Source organism: Astatotilapia calliptera, chromosome 17 (genome assembly GCF_900246225.1).
Source record: "Astatotilapia calliptera chromosome 17, fAstCal1.2, whole genome shotgun sequence".
In the NCBI taxonomy this organism is placed as follows: domain Eukaryota; kingdom Metazoa; phylum Chordata; class Actinopteri; order Cichliformes; family Cichlidae; genus Astatotilapia; species Astatotilapia calliptera.
In genome coordinates, this window is record NC_039318.1 from 13912491 (window position 1) to 13932068 (window position 19578).

Genomic DNA, 19578 nt, shown 5'->3' on the forward strand with positions numbered 1-19578 from the left:
TCTCTGCACCTGGAAGCCCAGCTTTATTTTCTCAGTCTCCGTGGAGACTCAGATCATCGGGGCCCAGACTTTGCCCCACTCCTTCACTTACAAACCTTGAAAGCTAAATTTTCCAGTCACAACCAAGCCAAGCTGCAAGGAGCTTTGTACTGATTGTGTGTAGTGTTATGATGACAGGGCAGACTACACATACACATGAATGTCCCTGTGAGATTGCAGCAGGTGTTTGAGCAGTTTGGTTTTTCTCTTTTTTTTGACCATTGCAACATCACTGCAGGGCAGACACGTGGTAAACCAGTTATGGTTGAACAGAGCGTGAGCATTTGATAACATTTTGCGTAAAGATCACTTTAGGAATTGCTGTTGCTAAGTCACATGATTAGGTAGTAATATGAAAATCACAGCACAACAGGTAAACTCAAGCATGAGGCACAAAACTAAATTACTCCATGCTTCGGTTGTCTTTGTTGCAACACAGTAACAAGTTTTGCAGCTTTATAATTACTTTGCAGAAAAAAGCAACATTTTATTATTTATATATTGTATATAATTTAGGTGCTGTTCATATATGAACTCTGTTTTATTTTATTTATTTAGCTTTACTTATGCATATATTTCATCCTATATTTCCATATTTCACACAGTTTTTGAAAATAATACCGGTAAAAAAATTATGCTTTTTAATACTAAATAATAGCACATACAAATGTACTCATTAATATCAGGATTGTGCAAGTTTTTTCTACTAAATGACAGTTAGCAATAGCTAACTACTTATGAGAAAAATGTATCAAATCCTTCAAATGTCAAAGGGTTAAATGAGTAAATTAAATCTGACAGCTACAAAAAAAACATCTGCTTCTGTGAAACACAACCAGGCTCATAGACATGCAGGCCTCTGGTGTAACTGACTGGAGGATGAAAAAAAGAAAAAAAGAAGCACGGAGAACAAAGAGGAGAGAACTTACAGAAGCAATAATTTAATAATTTTGCCAATTTTGCAAAACAAAAATGCAAAATTGGCAAAATGGCAAACAGAGACAGCAACAGACACAAGTTGCTGTCTCTGTTTACTATCACACTGTGTGCAGTATTGCATCACATGTCATTGTCCTGGCCTTTAACTTGTGGGGAGGTGTGTGTGTGTTTTGGCTTCATTAAAAAAGAAGTCTTGGGTCAATTTGACAAGGGTCATGGATACGCAGGCTGAGTGAAGACAACACATACTCATTTTAACAATTCTATCCATAAAAACTATGCAAGCAATAACACTTAATATTGATTCAGTGAGGGACATTAACAGTTCATTTAAAGGATCTGTTACCCTTGCTTTCGTCACATTCAAAAAGTTTAATGTACATTACACCAGGCTGGAATAGGGTCAGATAACAAGAGAAATGATGCCTGAACTCTTGTGACATCAGGCTATTCACTGCTAAAAGCTAAGTGCTGCTTCTTTTCATATTTGCTTGGGAAAACATTACATAATTCTAGTGTCTGGTTAAACCAGGACATCTGTAGCTAGTCCACACAACAGGCCTTGAGATAAAAGAGCAGGTTAACATGCACACTTGAAATCAGTCGGCGAGTTGTACTGTCACACTACTCTGCCAAATAGCTGCACTCATAGTAACACACATGGCCAACAAACTGTGAGGACCTGTAGTTAGTCACTTTCAAAAATGGCTTATATAATAAGACTAAAACAATATTGCTTGTGCCATAAACACCATTTGCCAAAGTAGTATTTGTGGCATAGCGCTGTTCTATGTTGCAACATTAATGATGTCTTCAAATGAAAGCACAATTCATGTTTGCTTAAACTTTAGTGACGCCAAAATGCAAATAAAAAAGAGATACATTAACCATATGAAGTTAGAGCCAAAAGAGGGTTAGCTTAACCTTGACAAGGAATGGCTGGCTTGGTTCTATACAAAGACTGGCATGAATGAATAAATACTAACTAAATGAATTACATAAAAAGCAAATTAATTTTAAAAAGGAACAGAAAATCAACTGGCAAACTTGCAGTGACACAAGGTGTTGAGCTGCTAGCTAAGACTTGCACATAGCTAAAATATGCTAGTTTTACCTTTTAACATTTCATTTACTGGTTAAGGTTAGTACAACTAATTAAAGAAGTCAGTTGTAAAGGTATAATTGGAGAATTATAGTTGTGCTATATTTGAATGGAGACCAGCCCGGCAGTTATACCTGCTTGTTTTTTCTTTGCTAGATTATGCTAGCTGTATCTTGGTTTCAGCTTTCTATGTTGGACAGGCATGAGTGCTAGACTTTATTCAATGGATTAAGTTGTTTTATGGTCGCACTGAATTATATATATATATATATATATATATATATATATATATATATATATATATATATATATATATATAAAAAACACCCAGCACGCCCCTGCGGGCAGTTTATCCTTCAAGCTCGGGTCCTCTACCAGAGGCCTGGGAGCTTGAGGGTCCTGCGCAGTATCTTAGCTGTTCCCAGGACTGCGCTCTTCTGGACAGAGATCTCCGATGTTATTCCCGGGATCTGCTGGAGCCACTCGCCTAGCTTGGGAGTCACCGCACCTAGTGCTCCGATTACCACGGGGACCACCATTACCTTCACCCTCCACATCCTCTCGAGCTCTTCTCTGAGCCCTTGGTATTTCTCCAGCTTCTCGTGTTCCTTCTTCCTGATATTGCTGTCATTCGGAACCGCTACATCGATCACTACGGCCGTCTTCTTCTGTTTGTCTACCACCACTATGTCCGGTTGGTTAGCCACCACCATTTTGTCCGTCTGTATCTGGAAGTCCCACAGGATCTTAGCTCGGTCATTCTCCACCACCCTTGGGGGCATCTCCCATTTTGACCTCGGGACTTCCAGGTTATACTCGGCACAAATGTTCCTGTACACTATGCCGGCCACTTGGTTATGGCGTTCCATGTATGCCTTGCCTGCTAGCATCTTGCACCCTGCTGTTATGTGCTGGATTGTCTCTGGGGCATCTTTACACAGCCTGCACCTGGGGTCTTGCCTGGTGTGATAGACCCCAGCCTCTATGGATCTTGTACTCAGAGCTTGTTCTTGTGCTGCCATGATTAGTGCCTCTGTGCTGTCTTTCAGTCCAGCTTTGTCCAGCCACTGGTAGGATTTCTGGATATCAGCCACCTCCTCTATCTGCCGGTGGTACATACCGTGCAGGGGCCTGTCCTTCCATGATGCTTCCTCGTCTCCCTCCTCTTTCTTGGGTTTCTGCTGCCTGAGGTATTCACTGAGCACTCGGTCAGTTGGGGCCATCTTCGTGATGTATTCTTGGATGTTCGTTGTCTCATCCTGGACTGTGGTGCTGACACTCACCAGTTCCCGGCCCCCTTCCTTCCGCTTAGCGTACAGCCTCAGGGTGCTGGACTTGGGGTGAAACCCTCCATGCATGGTAAGGAGCTTTCTTGTCTTTATGTCAGTGGCTTCTATCTCCTCCTTTGGCCAGCCTATTACCCCAGCAGGGTACCTGATCACGGGCAGGGCGTACGTGTTGATGGCCCGGATCTTGTTCTTACCATTCAGCTGACTCCTCAGGACTTGCCTGACCCTCTGCAGGTACTTGGTGGTTGCAGCCTTTCTAGCGGCCTCTTCATGGTTCCCATTTGCCTGCGGGATCCCCAGGTACTTGTAACTGTCCTCTATGTCTGCAATGTTGCCTTCTGGTAGTTCAATCCCCTCAGTTCTGACTACCTTCCCTCTCTTTGTTACCATCCGACTACACTTCTCCAGTCGGAACGACATTCCAATGTCATTGCTGTATAGCCTGGTAGTGTGGATCAGTGAATCGATGTCTCGTTCACTCTTGGCATACAGCTTGATGTCATCCATGTACAGGAGGTGGCTGACAACTGCTCCGTTCCGTAGTTGGTATCCGTAGCCAGTCTTGTTAATGATCTCACTGAGGGGGTTCAGGCCTATGCAGAACAGCAGTGGGGACAGAGCATCTCCTTGGTAGATCCCGCACTTGATGGTGACTTGTGCTATGGGCTTGGAGTTGGCCTCTAGTGTTGTACGCCACATCCCCATTGAGTTCCTGATGAAGGCTCTTAGGGTCCCATTGATCTTGTACAATTCTAGGCATTCCAGTATCCAGCTGTGGGGCATTGAGTCATTGGCCTTCTTGTAATCAATCCAGGCAGTGCACAGGTTGGTCAGTCTGGTCTTGCAGTCTCGGCTGACTGTTCTGTCTACCAGTAGCTGGTGTTTTGCGCCTCTGGTATTCTTGCCAATTCCTTTCTGTGTCCCACTCATGTATTGACCCATGTGCCTGTTCATCTTAGCCGATATGATGCCTGACAGGAGCTTCCATGTAGTACTGAGGCAGGTTATTGGTCGGTAGTTGGAGGGGACCGGTCCCTTCTTGGGGTCCTTGGGGATCAGGACCGTCCGACCTTCGGTTAGCCATTCCGGGTGTCTCTCGTTAACTAGCAGCTGGTTCATTTGTGCTGCCAGACGCTCGTGGAGTGCAGTCAGCTTTTTTAGCCAGTAGGCTAAAATATATATATATATATATATATATATATATATATATATATATATATATATATATATATACATATATATATATATATATATATATATATATATATATATATATATATATATATATATATATATCCTATCGCACTTGGGGCTATGTATGTATGTATGTAGTATTTATTCATTCATGCCAGTCTTTGTATAGAACCAAGCCCCAACTGACCGAGTGCTCAGTGAATACCTCAGGCAGCAGAAACCCAAGAAAGAGGAGGGAGATGAGGAACCATCATGGAAGGACAGGCCCCTGCACGGTATGTACCACCGGCAGATAGAGGAGGTGGCTGATATCCAGAAATCCTACCAGTGGCTGGACAAAGCTGGACTGAAAGACAGCACAGAGGCACTAATCATGGCAGCACAAGAACAAGCTCTGAGCACAAGATCCATAGAGGCTGGGGTCTATCACACCAGGCAAGACCCCAGGTGCAGGCTGTGTAAAGATGCCCCAGAGACAATCCAGCACATAACAGCAGGGTGCAAGATGCTAGCAGGCAAGGCATACATGGAACGCCATAACCAAGTGGCCGGCATAGTGTACAGGAACATCTGTGCCGAGTATAATCTGGAAGTCCCGAGGTCAAAATGGGAGATGCCCCCAAGGGTGGTGGAGAATGACCGAGCTAAGATCCTGTGGGACTTCCAGATACAGACGGACAAAATGGTGGTGGTTAACCAACCGGACATAGTGGTGGTAGACAAACAGAAGAAGACGGCCGTAGTGATCGATGTAGCGGTTCCGAATGACAGCAATATCAGGAAGAAGGAACACGAGAAGCTGGAGAAATACCAAGGGCTCAGAGAAGAGCTCGAGAGGATGTGGAGGGTGAAGGTAACGGTGGTCCCCGTGGTAATCGGAGCACTAGGTGCGGTGACTCCCAAGCTAGGCGAGTGGCTCCAGCAGATCCCGGGAATAACATCGGAGATCTCTGTCCAGAAGAGCGCAGTCCTGGGAACAGCTAAGATACTGCGCAGGACCCTCAAGCTCCCAGGCCTCTGGTAGAGGACCCGAGCTTGAAGGATAAACCGCCCGCAGGGGCGTGCTGGGTGTTTTATATATATATATATATATATATATATATATATATATATATATATATATATATATATATATTCATAGCCTATTCTTAGGTCTTAGCTGTTTTAGGTAGGGTTTCTTTAAATATATTTTTTAATATTTTAATATAAACCAACTGTCCAGAAGTTTCTTCTGCAATATTTAATCATAGCAGATGTTCTTAGTAAGGATGTGGTACTTATTGCAAAAGTGAGGGGGGGCTGAGGGACTAGGATTGATGTCTAATTCTTTTTATATTCTTGTGTTAAGAGCCTCCTTTGAAATAACTTCCTGTTCTTAGAAAGTGACTGCTTTTCCAAGTAAGATAGATGATTCATCAAATAGTGTCTGGGGCCTTTTTATTTTACCTAAACTGCAGACTGCAGCAGACCTTTATTCTTACTTTGCAGGTCTTTCCTTTTTACTCTCTCTGTTTGATTGGTTTGCTGTATTGTGTTAGCACAGTCCCACTGCTCTGTCAATATTTAAAACTGAAAGCCCTCTTGAGCTTCATTGTGAAACTTTGGCAATATGCTGCAACAGCTTCTCAGAATAAATGAATGAAACTGCATCACTAAGCCTGTGGAAGTTAAGTAACACAACTTACTGTCAGAATGAAAATCCCACTACTTCTAGTTAATTATAGGGATATTTTTAAGAAGACACCTCTTCCCAGCATCAGCATACTGACTGTGTACCGTTAACTTCAGTTCAAACAGGAAGCTGTTCACAGTGAAGGCATTTCTTTAGTTTCCTGTGTTGAATTGAGCTGAGCCACACAGACCACACAGGAAACAAGATGCTCTCAGCAAGCTTTTTTAGCACTCTTGAAAACTTTATCTCAAATTCTGACAAAAGGAAACAACACTTTCACCAAATCTCGTGGTAACAACAACAGTCAGATCACCACAAAAATACTACACACATGACTAGGGCTGCACGATATTAGGAAAACCTGCGATGTGCGATAACTGATCAATACTATAATAACGATATGACTTGCGATAAAATAAATAGCAAAAAAAAAAGAAAAAAAACACGAATACATAATTTCCATTTTACTGCAACAGTTGTATTTAATGAAAGCTGCTGTATTAGCAGTGTAGCAACAAAGTGCACTTTAACTTTGAAACATTGCCCCCATAAAAAATAAAAAAATTCTAAGGCTTGAATTCTGAAAGACATCCTTCCCAGTCTCTATAATTAGTTTTAAATAAACATAACTTAAATTATACTGCAAATTATCTCAATGCAGTTGTTCATCATTTTACCATTCACCAAGTAGTTATGATCTAAGTCAAAGCTGAAGAGGAAACTTTACTGTAGGGCTTGCGTAGTTTTCAGCTTGGCTCAGTTCAAACATGGCCTGCATTTGTATAGCGCTTTACTCAGTCCCTAAGGACCCCAAAGCGCTTTACACTACATTCAGTCATTCACCCATTCACACACACATTCACACACTGGCAATAGCAAGCTACATTGTAGCCACAACTGCCCTGGGGCGCACTGACAGAGGCGGCACTGACATGACGGTCATGCGGCATGTTTCATACATTTGTGGAATGGCGACATGGGAAAAGTAGTTTCGTGAGGGGATGCGGTATCTCCGGTCCACTTTACATATCAGACTGGTGAAGCCCTCTCTGCTAACTGTATTTATAGGCATCATGTCTTTGTCAAAAATGTGTAATGGCCTCTGTTATTTCTTTGTAGCGCTTCGACGTTTTCTCATGAGTTCCACTTGAAAAACTCTGATACAGAGACGGCTGTTGGACTGCTGTGCTCTTTGTCTTAACATTAGCAACCTTTGCTTGGCTAGCCCTATCTTTCTGGAACTCTTCAAACAGTTCTCTGTGGTTGTATTGAAGATGATGGTGGAGATTAGTCGTGTTTCCTCTGGTGGTTGCCACGAGTGTTTGGCAAGTTTTGCAGAGCACCTGTGTTTGGAGAACGTCGTCTTTATCAAATCCAAAGTACCTCCAAATAAGCGAGGTACTATTTTTTTTTTTAGGCACGAGTTCATAGTCAGTAGCGTTCTCGTCATGCGTCTCGCTCTCAGCCTTTACAACTCTGACTCGTTGCTGCAGCGTTGTTCACTCCCCACCTGCGTAGGAGGTGGGCCTCTAATCCATTTGACTGGTTAATGCCGTGAAGGGCTCTATTCGACTGGTCAAATGTGTAAAGGGGTTTCTTTGATTGGTAAATTCTTTAAAGCACGTGTGTAAACATTTTAGGGTACCCAATTATCGCAGTTTATGGCGTCTTTTGCGATGGGCCCATCGCACAGGCTGATATCGCGATGACAATAAATTTTCGATTTATTGTGCAGGCCTACACATGACTGTGTCAGTACCCACCCAGTACCCACCCAGACAACGCAGTCATTAAGTTTGCAGATTACACCACTACCACCGTGGTATAATCTGCAAACTTAGCCCCCAGACATGAGCCCCACCACGGGGCGAATGAGATGGCATACAGAGCGGAGGCTCAGAGGCTGTCAGATTGGTGTGCAGACAACAGCTTGGACCTCAATACCACCAAGACAAAAAGAGTTGGTAGTCGACTTCAGAAGGAGGAAGTCTGAGCTGCAGCCCATCAGCATCAATGGGGAGCTCATGGAAAGGGTGTCGAGGTTTCAGGTTCCTGGGTGTGCACATAGACACAGACCTCCACTGGAGCTCAAACACCTCAGCGTTTGTAAGGGAGGCCCAACAGGGTCTCCGTTTTCTGAGAATCCTCAGAAAAATGGACCTGAAGAAGGAGCTGCTGATCGTCTTCTACCGTTGCTCCATTGAAAGTGTGCTGACATCTTCATGGCACTCAAAAAGGCACTTCAGAGGGTCATTAATACAGCCCAAAAAGGGCCGGACCCCTTGGATCTTCCAGCGGAGACAGGAAACGAAGGCGGGACGGCCCCCTCGGACCCTCCAGTGGAGGCTATCCCGAAGCCAGCAGGCATGGAGTCCTCTGGCAGACATGAAGGCAACTGGCGCTGCGCTGAGCACTGGCTCTGCCCAGACAGCGCTGACATGGTGTAGTTCTCTGGGGGCTGCTTAACCTTCAGGGATCCAGAATTAGCTGGGGACTGAAACCTAGCCTCTGGGGAGGCCCTGGAGTGCATAACTGTGCCCATAGCAGCTAAAACAGAGAAACACCCTGGGTGGAAATTAGATTTTCTCCCTGCATAGAACGAATGAGTGAGACTGGTGACAGAATGAGTGACAGAGCTAGTGGTGACACTGGAGCCTGGGCTACGGGTAGCGGGGACACTGGAGCCTGGGCTGAGGGCGAGTGAGCAGCTGACACTGGAGACTGAGCTGAGGACGAGTGAGCAGCTGACACTGGAGACCAGAGGTGTGGACTCGAGTCACATGACTTGGACTCGAGTCAGACTCGAGTCATTAATTTTATGACTTTAGACTTGACTTGAAAAAATGTTCTAAGACTTGTGACTTGACTTGGACTTTTACACCAATGACTTGGGACTTGAATTGGACTTGAACCGGTTTACTTGAAAAGACTTGATATTTTACCCCAAATATAAAATTTAACATGCATATTATATAGAGATTGAAAATGTGACGTCATTCACGGGTAGAACCGCAAAGGATTCTGGGAACTCGTGGCAAGCGGTACTAGCGCACGCAGGCTTTCAATTAAAATCAGTCACACAGCGATAAAAAGAAACACAAAAATGGCAAGAAGCTGTTGTATCATTAACTGCAATAGCCGGTCGCATGACAGCCACGGGAAGCCGACGGGTAAAGAGATCGGTTGTAAATTGTTCAGCCATGTTTCCGAAGTAACAAAGACGCGACTGGATTGCAGCCATTCTAAGACCAAATATAACGTCCCAGAACCCTCCAGCTCACAGGTTAGTCTGCTCCAAGCATTTACACGAAGGTCAGTGTTTTTTAGTAGTTAATACGTCATTTTCATAACATAATTAGTGATATAGGTTACAAGCAAGTCTGGCGCTATCGCGCTATGCTCCTTTATTTATTGTGCATAAATAGTGAATTGTCCTGACACAATATTGCGTTTCGCTTCTGTTATTATGGTACATTGACAAAAACATATGCTTTTATTCACAGGATAAAACAGGTTTTTTGTATCACTAATTGCCCAGTACGATTACAGCATACCATATTATTGTCACTGCTACATTTCTGTGATGGGTACTGTTAGGTATTTTAGTACCATGGTAGCATTTACTGGATATTGTTTTATAGTGACATTATGCAGGAAAACTCTGTCATTCAATAAGGCCCCTTTGTTTTAGTTATTTTTCTCTTTGACCCAAGAATTGATGTGTGAGAATCACAGGCTGGTACAAGGTTGAAATACCACAGAGATCACTCCCTCAGCTACATTAGTTTCTTTTAGACGCCTGTTGAAGGCCAAATGGTTTGTTTCAGATTTCACTAATGTAAGAACTCTTCGTTTTGTGCCTTGAAAATATGTCGCTGAGATAATCACAATTGTAGCTGAACTGATACACTACACAAAGGATGCTTCTTCACCCAAGGGCAGGAAGACGCTGCCTTATCTTGGTCTGTACTGGTTTAAACTGATAAATCTGCTGTCTCATGAATTTTACCCTCTATATAAACTGTTGTACTTGTGAATAAAGTTGAGTCAATTTGGGAAGACAATCTAAAGCAGTCTCTGTTTTCTTGTTCTCCCAAGCTGCTCCCGAGCTCGTACTAACACGCTGAATGGCATGCTTGAATATTACTTGAGAATATATTTGACTGTGTTACAGACTAAGGGACATTCTCTGCTGATAGGTGAAGGTACATTCTCTGCTGATAGACGTCCACGCCTCGAAGGAAGTCGATCCACGGATTAGGCCTTGGAAACCGTTTCCTTCAGGTACCAGAAATTATTTCCACTGCTAATTAATTACCGTTGAGCTCAAAGGTCCTATTAATAAACGGTTAATGAATGTGTATTTATGACGACAATTTGTGAGACTGGTAAACTTATGATACGTACGATGGTCTTTCGTTCTACACGGTGCATTTCAAGGTCCTGTACCCATCCGTCGGTAAACTGTACCTGGGCTTGTTGCAGTGACCTGAAGTTACTAAACTTCATGAGTGTATGCACTCACTCCAAGAACCGTATGATTATAAATATGCATATAAATATGCTACAATGAGATAGCTGACTTCATCTAACTAGCAAATGTTGTCCAGGCTACGTTGGTGATACAGTTTTTTTTAATGTGTATGATATTTTTGTCATGCGATTTTAAAGCTGGTCCTACAACCGCATCCAAGAATAACATGCAGCTTATCTCAGAACTGTCGGTGAAAATTATTCTTGGAGCTAGGTTTAATTGAGCTGCATTTTAAAGAGGTGCAATTTCACAATTTGTGTATATTTTCTACGTTCACTTTTGTCATGTGTTGAGAAAAACACAGATTTAAAATTACATGGTCTAATATTTACATTTAGCATATAACTGCAACATTATTTTTTCGTTGTTTTTTTTTTTAAAGACTCGAAAGGACTTGAAATTCAAAGTTTCAGACTTGTGACTTGACTCGGACTTTTACACCAGTGACTTGAGACTCGACTCTGACTTGCCTGACATTACTTGAGACTTGACTTGAGACTTGAGGATAAAGACTTGAGACTTACTTGAGACTTGCAAAACAATGACTTGGTCCCACCTCTGCTGGAGACTGAGCTGAGGGCGAGTGAGCAGCTGACACAGGAAACTGAGCTGAGAGCGAGTGTACAGCTAGCTAGGCCGAAGGCTGCTGGGCAGCTAGCTGGGCCGAAGGCTGCTGGGCAGGGGATAAGCAGTTCTTATTGCTATCTGCTATCTTTTGACTGTGTCAAGGAGCGTCTGCGGCGTGAGCGCCGCTTTCTTTCTGGAGGCTGGACCGACGGGCCGGACAGAACGTCCTCCGGTGGGTCGGGTAGCGAAGCAATTGTAGCTTGGAGAAGGTGTGGAGTGTTCCGGAGAAAGGCCTGCATGGTCGGGGGAAGTGATCCAAACAGCCACGGAAGGTCAGAAAAGAGCCGTTGTAGCCGGCCTTCAACTGTGCGGCGAGGCTCTTCCGGAGGGTGTTCCAGCCACAGCCCAAGTAGAATCTCCACATTGTAGATGATGTCATCTTGGAGCTCATCGGACGGATTGAATGCCGCAGGGTCCATGCTGGCTGGTTCGTACTGTCACGGGTTACTGGGGCAAGCGTGTGTGGATTATTTAGACAGACAGAGGGAACACAGAGAAGTGGGAGCAGGCAGGCACAAAACAAACCCTAACGAATGGCAAACTGAACCCAAAGACATAACAGAATAAACAAGAACACAGAATAATATAAAGAAACACAGAACACTGAGTCATCAGACTCAGGACCATGACAGAGGTTTTTGCTTTATCCTTATTATTGTACTCAAGTACTGTATAATAAAACACTGTTTTTTGTTTAAAGGTACTGTAATAAGTATACCTGTGAAACATTGCTGGCAGAGATGTGCCTTACACTCTGCCCTAATATATCAGCTGCAGGCTAAAAATGGACAGTGACAGTCACAAGTCTGTCATTGTACCTCATGTCTGACAAATAATACAGAACATTGCTAAACTCTTGACCCACCCCTTGTTTCTTCATAATTTCCAAGGAGGAGCAATTTATAGATATATGGGCAAGCATTCATTCAAATACAGTAAATAAGGTAAAACAGTAATGATAATGAGCTTTAAAATCATCCTGAACTCCTGAACTCTTGCATGCATGCTTTCTTGTCATTTCTTAAAGTAGTCTTTAGGAAGGACATTCAAAGCTCTTGTTTGGATGTTGGTTCCCTTTTGTTTGTTTTCAGTCAGGATGATGCCATCATGCTTCAATAATGTTGCGTTTCAGCCACCTGATAGGCCGATCCCTGACATACATTGGCAGTGTATTTAGGATCACTGTCATGCTGAAACAAAAGAAACACTTTGCAGATGGTATTGTAGAGTGGATCAAAACCTGATGGCTCTACTCTGCAACACCACTGGCTGAAAGGCAGCACCAAACCATGACAGAGCCTTCACTGTTGTATTTCTCTCCTGATCTCCTCCATAGCCCTGTTGCCACTGATTTTTAGTCCTGTTTTTATGTAATTTTGTAATTTTCCTTCCCTAAGAATAGCTTCTGATGGTCACCCCTCTGCTGAAACCACTAGAAGATGTATCAACTGAAGAGTCAGATACATCTCTCGGGTACTGTGTCAAGTTTTTGCTGGAATTTTCCTTTTTCTTAAGGACATGACTTTCAGTTAGGTCAGGCTTAATAAACAAAAAGACATTGCTTTGAAATCTTCATGTACAAAGACTGGACTGAAAATAAGTGAGAAAGCAGACAGTGACCAAAGAAAACCTTTGAAAGAAAACCTTTGAAAGACCTCCAGAATGCTTGCAGAGCCTAATGTTTAATATCACTTTTTTTTTAAAAAGTTACTAGAAAGCCTGCCTCCTTGGAAGCAAAATGTTTATTTAAATAATAGGTGTCTCAATACTTTTGCACAGTAATGTATATGTGTTTGCTTTCCTGTACCCTATTATTCTAATCCTCCCGGTTGCTGCAGCTCCGCTAATTCCTGTGCCACAGCAGAGTCCTTACTTTCCCCTGCGCTGCGAACCGAATAACCTCTGTATTTCCCAATTTCTTTTTCTCCCCGCTGGCAGTGTGAAACGTTAAGACTCGATTCATGTTTTAAAAGCTACTCTATCATGCATAAGAGTACAAAGTTGCATATACTGCCTTACAAAGCCACGCAGCTGGAGCTGTGTGAGTGGTGAAACTGAGATAACTAGCTCGAATTTTAGACCCATCCTAAACTAGCCAGCCCAGACACTGCACCATTGTGTTAGTTTCTCTTTTTAACACAACAGGTTATTAGATATAAAAAAGTGTAGTGACCATGAAGTCACCATCTTTGGATCTGACTGAGAAGTTGAAGCACTCTCCGTGGGTGGGTAGTGACTTGTCAAAGATATAGCACTGCTTTGGAGTAAATCATGATTTATCGCCCTTGGATGCAAATGTGGACCCAATTGAGCTTTGTGTTGCATGCAATAAGAATTAAAACTGAAACTTGAGCTCATCGTCATCAAGAAATGGTTTAGTTTGATCTCAGTATGCGAGGTAAAGGCTATTTTCCAATAGACTTCTATAGAACCCCACTTTTTTACTGGACCAGGGGACCCCTCCCCAATATGTCACCCAGTGTAAGGCATTATAAGGCGCTTCTGTGCAGGCTTAACCTTTCTGATGAAAGAGCTTTGTCCTTTTCCTCAGTCTGTGGTGGTTAGTCTGTGAACATAAAAACTTGAAGACAGTATCTTCCTGTTTCTTCTGGAACAAGGAAGAAAAACAGTAGGAATAAATGAATGCAGTCACTGTTATTCTTCTTTGGTGTCGAAATCTTAGCTGGATGAAACCTGAAAGGTAAAAACATGTTTGATGGCTAAATTGTGGCATGACCTTTGAAACACTTCTCGGTTTATCTGTGTCTTTCATTGCCTGTCTGTCACTGTATAAAACACACATCCCACAGCAGGGCAGCGGAGGCGAGCTGGGAGTCAGCGGGTTCACAGGGCTGACGGAGGTCCATCTCGGGTGGAAAGTTTTTTTGGTGAGGGAGACGAGCGCCCGACCCTCCCCTCCAGGGCCCCTAAGGCTAATGTGATCCCCCCATTTGTGCGCCTGTCATAAAGAATGCACCCGCTAAACCACTTTCCCACCACTAAGAGGATTACCAAGGTAATGCTCCAGAATCAAGAGATGCTCCGGTACAAGCGGGCAATGTGAAGATGAATTTAATAACCCATGTACAGTGCTGGATTGAGTTCATCTCTGTGAATCAAACTGGCGCCTTTCTTTGATGTTCAGTGTGGCTACCAGCTAGGCAGCCTAGGCAAGGAGGGAATCGGTGCTGATTTTGGACTTTAAACTAATTTTTGATGTCTTTTTCTAATGATTCAATTACAAAATTAGCTGATTGTGATTTCTTGTCACGGTGTATTCATTGTTGCCCTGAAAAAAAGTGCAGAAAGTAAACAGCAGTGCAGCAACAACAGCATCACCACTCAGTAGATTCCCACCAATCACTACTGCTATCTTAGGCCATTTGAACAATTTAAATGTTTGTTTAGTTGAGGTTTTTTTTTTTAGCTCAAGCCAGTTTAAGCAGTGTATTAGTTCCTTGTCCTCATTAATCATCTATCATACCGAGAACATTTCCAGGTATCCATCTGAATAATCACATACTTTGACATTTAAAGGAGCCAAGTTTTATTTCCTACCTAAGGTGGTTTCCAGAGCCAAATGGTGGTGAGAATTTGCTAAAGACAGTGGGCAAGATTTTGCTGTTTCTTTGGATTTGGCAGGAACTTTATTGATAAAATCATATCAGTTTTTAGTGTCTTGTGCAGGAGTCAAACATTTGGCATATTAAAAACCCCTCACCACATTTTTAAGCAGATACGATGTGTAACGCACAATCCTAAATGCCTTGTGACACTCTGCGATATTTAAGCCAACAGTGGGATTGGACTGGCTTGGTTTGGCTTGGGAACCTGTCAGTAAAATTAAACTTGAATGCAGCATTAAAAGCAAATGTCCAAGAGCTCAGTACAAACTGTGAAGAGGCTCCCGCGATGGTTGTTGGACTTTATAGGTTTTCCCACTGTGTTAGGAGGTCGTGTTTAGCTAAGGAATGTTTACGTAGGGACCCTGATCCCGTCAGAGACCTCACATCCGATCAGGATCAACTATGCCTCTGTTCAAGTGCATGTATTTGTGCGTGTGTGTGTAGGCAACATGACAAGGTTTCCAAAAGATAACTCACTTCCTCTTCGGTGATTTGTTTGTCTTTCAGTCTGATGGCCAATGGCCTGTTTTGTGTCATCAACGTCTAAAGGCATCTAACATCGACCAAAAAAAGATGCACACACACACACATGCGCGCATGTGTAAAAGCACTTATAGAACAAGCAATCTAGGATGAAAGGAGGAGTTTACTTTATTAAAAATCTCTACTGAAAAAGGCCAAAATTCTACAGATGGTTGGGGCTCCATGGGAACATTAAATTCTTTCCAGGTTGACTCCTGCAGTGTCTCCATCCCAGCTTATGCTGCACCCTTCTCTCTTGGTGGAAATAACCTGGTATCTCCTCGCTTTTTTGAAACCCGCCATTCCCTGCATTAACTTTTGTTTGCACCAAGAACCCGAGGATGAAAAACCCAGTGACCTTTATTTTCTTAATAAAACTTGACCGATCGTCAGATCTCCTTCTTGGAAAAGATAACAAATAAGAAAAAAGGCTGCCCGTCTATATTGTAATAAAGATCCTCCTTGGAGGTTAACCGTTCCAAGAACACTCGCAGTAGGGATGGGGTGAGTAAGGTTGAAGAACAAGAAAATCCCAGTTTAATGTGAGGGAAAATAAAAAGTTAATAAGTATTGTCTTGAGGGATGGAGGAGCAGGTGGGGAGCAATAGTGTTAGTGATCCGGGCTGGTCTCAGGAAGGGGGCTTAGTGGGAGACTGGTGAGACTACATGTAATGTACTGAGAGCTGTTCACTTGGCAGTGTGCAATGGACTTGCATAAGAAAATGGAAAGCTGCCTGAGAGGTGATTAGCTCAGGGGTGATCAGGTGCAGTGACTCCAGTGAAACGCAGGTATATGTAAAGTTCTACTAAACCAAGAATAGGTCATAAAGGTTAAATATTCTAGCTTTAACTATAACACATTCATGTTGAGAAGGTCACCAGCCCGCCTCTCTTTAACTTCAATCGTGGGATGAAACTGGAGCACACCTGCTCTCAGCTTACCTTTGTGGCACATGTGCAAATAGGGTACTTACTGGGTGGGAACTGTGCTTGTGGCCTGTCATTATGTGAAATGAACAATGCTTTAATGTTTTTGAACTTTACTCTGACAAAAGAAAAGGCAACGCATTTTAGTACAGTTAGAACTTGTGGCTGACTTTAAGAAAACAAATCGTACTATTAGAGTAGGAAAGCAGAAATGCTACAACCAGGAACTACTGAACCAGTCAAACCAGCTGGATGCGAAAACAAAAAGATTTTTCCTGTTGTACCAGCACAGTTTCTCTTTTAGAACCTGCTGATGGTAAATGTTTACAGAGACGAGCCAAGCGAATACTTCAATTCATTGTTCAACCATTTTTAAGGTGTCTTTTTTTTTTTTAAATCCTGATTTCTGAACTGAATTGGAATCTGTTGGTACTTACTAACGGCAGTCCTAGCATTTAAACAAACTATACCGACAAAAAGCACTACTGGATTCATCATTTCTCTGTTTAATAGTTTGGGAAAGTTGCACATTCTTGCTAAGTTAGCTTGTGTAAGTAGAAACTTGCCTTCTCTTGGAAGCAGCTGGCTAAGTTAATCCTGAGTATGGTCTTGTTATGTCCAAAGACGAAAGTAACACCAAACTCATACTTCAAAAAATGAAATCCCTTATTGTGTGAGCAGTGTTACGCAACCATATCTCTCCTGTTAAGTAATCTTTTTTTTTTTCTCTGTTACCGACTAAATGACCATTGTTTCCATTTGAACTCCTTCCATGAGGAACTGGTGTCACAGGTCACATTTCTCTGTGACACTGGCGCTTCTGAAAGGTCACAGTTCTTTGTGAAAAACAACTTGTGTTTCCTGGGAGGACATCAAAATTAAGATGACTCTGGACAGTTTAAAGAGATTTATTTTACAAGTGATTTAATTAGATTTATTTTTGTGAGTGAAATATCAACATTTTTACACTCTGAGTTATCAGTGTTTTACACCTTTATCTGCAAAGGTGTGTGTGCCGCTAAATCCCTCATGATTCGCTCCGAGCACATACACATACACACGCCCATGCAACTTTGGTTTGTTGAGTTGCATTGTTACAGGCTTTGCAGACAGACAGCTCATTTTTGCTACAGTACAGTCTCTGTGCAGTCACTCAGATCCAGTCATTGTTACAGTGAAAGCATTGTTTCTTTAACTTCTCAGAACTGGATCTAATTGAGCTGTCACATGCCAAAGTCAGCAGTTATAGTGGCAGCATCAGTATTACCGCTTTACACCAAAAATTTATTTACGTTTATTTAAAATACCTATTTTCACGGAGATCATACCTGTTTAGGTTCCCTGTCCCTCAGTTTTAAAAGCTCTTATGCTCTACTTTAATATTTTTATAGGAAATTGTTTATTATTGTAATTGAAAATGGGAGATGTCATTAATCATTGGGTAATGACAATGAGTAATGACATCATTACTCATTGTGAAAGTGAGTGGAAGATGACCATCCACTCACTTTCTTCTGCTTAAAAGAACATTTCCCCGCCCCATAGCCACCTCCACCGGCTTATCCAGGGAAGCATCGAGGCATTCCCAGGCCGGCCGACAGATGTCCTGGATCTATACAACTGCATACTTCACTACCCAAATCGTGAGACCAGAGGTGAGTGGAGTCATAGACACAAGAAAGGTTCACCACAATCTCCAGTGTAAGTTGGAGACCACCACCTGATGAAGCAAACAGAACCACATCATCCACAAAAAGCAGTGATGACATTCTGAGGCCATTAGAGTGGAAGTCTTCCACCATAGATAGCAGTGTCCAACATCCACTGGAAATGAGTCTGACTTATTGCTGGCAATGTGGTCCAAGCCCTTGCAAAAGTTGCACAAGGACTTGCAAGCTCGTATCAATGGGCCAGAGCTTTTCGGTCCATGTGCAACCGTTACAAGGGCTTGGACTGCATTGCCGGCAATAAGTCAGGCTCATTCCCAGAGGATGTTGGACACTGCTATCCCATTTTTAGAAGCACGCCGAAAGGATATTCTGAGGGATAATGTCGAAAACACTAGTTGGGCTAACTCCCACATACCGTGAAAGGATAAAGAGCTGGTCCGGTGTTCTTCAACCACGATATCTGCCAATCCAGAGGCACCACACCAAATCTTCATGCGATTCTGTAGAAGTGTGTCAGCCAGAACAGCCTTACAAAGTACCCATATACCAAAAGGTCATAGCAGGGCCCTGAGTTTTGCTTTCCTGTCTACTCTACTGTGCACTTTAAAAATAAAGGCTAACGTGTCAATTAATAAATGTTGTTCATACATCTGGTACAGTCAGTTCTCTCCCCTGGGGTGTCACTTAATTCTGTTTTGTGAATAGTAGTGAAGTGGCTTATTTAGTACAACGTGTTCTATTGTATCAGAGACACATGACAGTCACTCCCAGCTTATCATTTATCAAACAGCATGAAGGCCAGAAAATTAATGCAAACCACAATCTTCCTAAACCTGACCAAGTTTTTTTTTAAGTTCAGTAAGTCAAAGAAAAAACAAGCTAAACAAAGTGTTAAACAAGTGAATCAGGAGATTCTGCTTGACAAACCTGCAATTTATGGTTTCTTTGAGAATAACTGCACACTGGAATCTAACAAGTCTGTCATTCAGTCCCTGACATGATAACATGCTTGTTTCATGTTTTCTTTTGTTTTTTGTCAGTGTCTTTGGATGGGGTAAAGCACCTCTGTCCCACTTCAATTTCCTGATCCGTCTTAGACCTGCAGGGTCAAGCCAAAGTCCCAAACAAAGGCTCACACAGAGAGCCACACACAGTCTCATTCTTGTTTGACTGAGAGCAGAGGAATGCAAATGTGTGAGTGTGGGCGAGAGGGGGAGAGAACAAGAGATTATGAAGAATAGTGAGTGAGAGCATCAACAGAAGTTCTTTCATTCATGAATGTCTCGTCTTTACACCAAGAGTGTGAATATTTGTTCACTTTCTCTTTCATTCACAAGGAAATTACTGTAAACATTTGATTGTTTTTATGGTAAATGGACTGGTTCTTATGTAGCGCTCTTCTACTCTACCTGAGCACTCAAAGGTCTTTATACAACA